The sequence below is a fragment of the Rhinolophus hipposideros genome, assembly GCF_964194185.1.
Source record: "Rhinolophus hipposideros genome assembly, chromosome: 3".
Lineage (NCBI taxonomy): Eukaryota > Metazoa > Chordata > Mammalia > Chiroptera > Rhinolophidae > Rhinolophus > Rhinolophus hipposideros.
The window spans coordinates 109,141,060-109,145,373 of NC_138049.1; positions in this window are offsets into that span (position 1 = coordinate 109,141,060).

Consider the following 4,314-nt stretch of genomic DNA (forward strand, 5'->3'; position numbering starts at 1 on the left):
TTGGTATAGAAGGAAAATACCTTAATATAATAAAGGCCATATATGACAAACCCTCAGCTAATCTCATAATTAACGGTGAAAAAGTGAAGCCCTTTGCTCTATGTTCAGGAACACGACAGGGCTGTCCCCTATCACCTCTGCTTTTCAACATAGTGTTGGAAATCCTTGCCAGAACAATCAGGCAAGAGAAAGAAATAAAAGACATCCAAATTGGGAGAGAAGAAGTTAAATTGTCACTCTTTGCAGATGACATGATGCTGTATATAGAAAACCCTAAAGACTCCACCAAAAAGCTATTAGAAAAAATCAACGAATACAGTAAAGTTGCTGGCTACAAAATCAACATAGAAAAGTACATTGCATTCCTATATACTAACATTGAAATCTCAGAAAAATACATGAAAAACAATTCCTTTTGCAATTTCAACTAAAAGAATAAAATACCTAGGAATAAACTTAACCAAGGATGTGAAAGACCTATATGCTGAAAACTGTAATACATTTTTTTAAAAAATTGAAGAAGACACAAAGACATGGAGATATATTCTGTGCTCATGGATTGGAAGAATCAACATAGTTAAAATGGCCATATTACCCAAAGTAGTATATAGATTTAATGCAGTCCCTATCAAAATCCCGATGGTATTTTTTTAAAGAAATAGAACAAAAAAACATCAGATTTGTTTGGAACCACAAAAGACCCCCAAGTAGCCAAAGCAATCCTAAAGTAAAAGAACAATGCTGGAAGTATCACACTCCTTGACTTCAGCTTGTAGTACAGGGCAACAATAATCAAAACAGCATGGTATTGACAGAAAAACAGACTTGTAGACCAATGGAATAGAATTGAGAACTCAGAAATAAAACCACATAAATATGGACAGATAATTTTTGACAAAGAAGCACAAAAACATACAATGGAGAAAAGACAGCTTCTTCAATAAATGATGCTGGCAGATTGGAAAGCCATGTGCAAAAGAATGAAACTGGACTGTTAAACATCACCATGTACCAAAATTAAATCAAAAGGGATCAAAGAATTAAGACTTGAAACAAAGAATAAGACTTGAAATAATAAACTGCATAGAAGAAAACATAGGTACTAAACTTATGGACCTTTGGTTCAAAGAGCATTTTATGATTTGACTACAAAGGCAAGGAAAGTAAAAGCTAAAATAAATGAATGGGACTATGTGAAACTTAAAAGCTTCTGCACAGCAAAAGAAACCATCAACAAAATAAAGAGGCAACCAACTGAATGGGAGAAGATTTTTACAAACAGTGCCTCGGATATCCAAAATATACAAGGAACTCATATAACTCAACAACAAAAAACAAACAACCTTCTTTCATTTTTATTTTATTTATTTGGGCTCTCTCTGTGTCTGTCTCTCTTTTCTTGATAAATCTGGCTATCGGCTTTTCAATTTTATTTATCCTTTCAAGGAACCAGCTCTTAGTTTCTTTGATTTGTTTTCTATTTTCTTTCTGCTCTGATCTTTATTGTTTCCTTTCTTCTACTTACTTTGGATTTTGTTCTTTTTTTTTTTTTCAGTTCTCTTAGGTGTACAGTTAGATTGCTCATGTGGAATTTTTCTTGTTTCCTGAGGTAGGCCTGTAATGCTATGAACCTCCCTCTTAGAACTGCTTTTGCTGTGTCCCATACATTTTTGAAAGTTGTGTCTTTAATTTCATTTGTCTCAAGGTAGTTTTTGATTTTCTATTTGATGTTTCTCTTTGATCTATTGGCTGTTTAGAAGCATTTTGTTTAAGCTCCATCTATTTGAATATTTTCCAGTTTTCTTCCTGTAGTTAATTTCTAATTTCATGCCTTTGTTGTTGGAAAATATACTTGATACAATTTTAGTCTTCTTGAATTTATTCAAGATTTGTTTTGTGGCCTAATATGTGATCTATCCTTGAAAATGTTCCATGTGCATGTGACAAAGTGTGTATTCTGAATTAAAGGGCTGACATATGTTTTATAAATGTCTATTAAGTCTATGTGCTTTAATTTGCCATTTAAAGATATTATTTCCTCATTAATCTCTGTCCAGATGATCTATCCACTGAAGCAAGTGGAATATTAAAGTCCCTTATTATTATTGTATAACTGTTAATCTCTGCCTTTATGTTCATTAAAATTTGCTTTATATACTAAGGTGTTCTTATGTTGGGTGCATAGATATTTACGATTGTTATATTCTCTTCTTGGATTTACCCCTTTATCATTATGTAATGTCCTTTGTCTCTTTCTATATTCTTTGTTTTAAAGTCTATTTCTCCTATTACTACCCCAGTTTTCTTTTTGTTTCTATTTGCGCAGTATAACTGTTTTTATCCCTTCACTTTAAGTCTGTGTGTGTCTTTCAATCTACAGTGAGTCTTCTGTAGGCATTAATTCAAGCACCCAGTGTCTTTTGATTGGAGCATTTAGTCCATTTACATTTAAAGTAATTACTGATAGGTATGTTCTTATTACCATTTTGTTAAATGTTTTATGATTATTTATAGTTATAGCTTTTTTCTATTTTTTTTTCTTTTTCTCTTGATCTCTTCCCTTTTTCATTTGCTGGTTTTCTTTACTGTTTCTTTTGGATTCTTTTCTCTTTATTTTTTTTGTGTGTATTTTTGTAGGCTTTTGGTTTGTGGTAACCATGAGCTGCATATATACCCCTCTATATTTGTAGTAGTCTATTTTAAGCTAATTGACATCTAAGTTTAAATACATTCTAAAATCATTACATTTTTACTTCCTTGCCATTTTTTATGTTTTTGATGTCAGATTTTGTATCTTTTTGTTGTGTGTATCCCTTTACTATTTATTGAAGTTACAGTTAATTTTGCTACATTTTTCTTTAACTTCCATATTAGCTTTTTAAGTGGTTGGTTCACTGTGTTTATTATATATTTTCCTTTACCAGTGACATATTTCTTTAGCGTATATTCTTATTTCTGGTTATGGCCTTTTCTTTTATGAATAAAGAATACCCTTTATCATTTCTTATAAAACCAATTTAGTGGTGGTAAACTCCTTACTTTTTGCTTCTCAGGAAAACTTTTTATTTCTCCTCCAATTCTGAATAATAACCTTTCTGGTGTAGTATTCTAGGTTATAGGTTCTTTTCTTTCAGCTCTTTAAATATCTCCTGCCACTACCAACTGTCCTGTAAAATTGCTGCTGAGAAATAGCTGTATGGGGTTTCTCTTATATGTGACTTGTTGCTTCCCTCTTGTTGCTTTCAAAATGGTCTCATTATCTTTAACTGTTGCCATGTTAATTACAAGATGTCTTGGTGTGAGCCTCTTTGGGTTCATCTTCTTTGGAACTCTCTGGGCTTCCTGAACATGGATGTCTGCTTCCTTTCCCAGATTAGGAAGGTTTTCAGCCATTATTTCTTGAAATTTACTTTCTGCCTCTTTCTCTTTCCTTCTCCTTCTTGGATCCCTATAATGCAAATGTTAGAGCACTTGGTATTCTCCCATAGGTTCCTTACACTATCTTCACTTTTCAAAAAAAATTTTTTTTTCATTTTGTTGTTCTATTGGGTGATTTCTATTGTTCTGTCTTCATGTCACCATTCCATTTTTTAAATTAACTAATCTGCTGTTGCTCTTTCTGATGAATTTTTCATTTCCATTATTGCATTTGTCATCTGTGATTGGTTCTTTATTATGTTTTATCATTCTTTGTTGAAGTTCTGAGTTCCTCTCGTCTACTGTCAAGTTTTGTTGAGCATCCTTGTGACTACTTCTTTGAATTCTATATCAGCAAATTGCTTATATCTGTTTCAGTAGACTTTTTCTCCTAAGGTTTTTTTCCCTTCATTTTGGGCATATTCTTCTGTCTCCCCATTTCGTTTGACTTTTTGTGTTTGTTCCTATGAGTTAGATTAAATAGCTATCTTTCCCAATCTTGAAAAAGTGGTTTTGTGTAGAAATTGACTCTGTGTAGACTGTGTGCTGGCTAGTTTTGGCAGGCCTGGTGGAGTCTGTGTGGGTATGCGTAATGCCTAGCATATGACCTGGCCAGAAATAGTGGGTTTGGGGCAGGGTCGCCTGGTATACATGCCTGTGTGGTAGCACTCTGTTGCTCTGGCTTTCCACAGCCAGAATGGATTTGGGACAGGGTAGACTGATGTGTGCACATTTCCTTGCCCTTCTGATCCAGGTGTAGCTGCCCAGTATTCACACGATGTACCCTGTTGTTTTAGTTGTCTGTTGCCCACCCCAAGTCTGGGTGGGCCTGCCTTGTGTGTACATGTTGCAGCATGCCAGCAGTTCTGCACTTTCTCTGGACAGGGCAGCACTGTG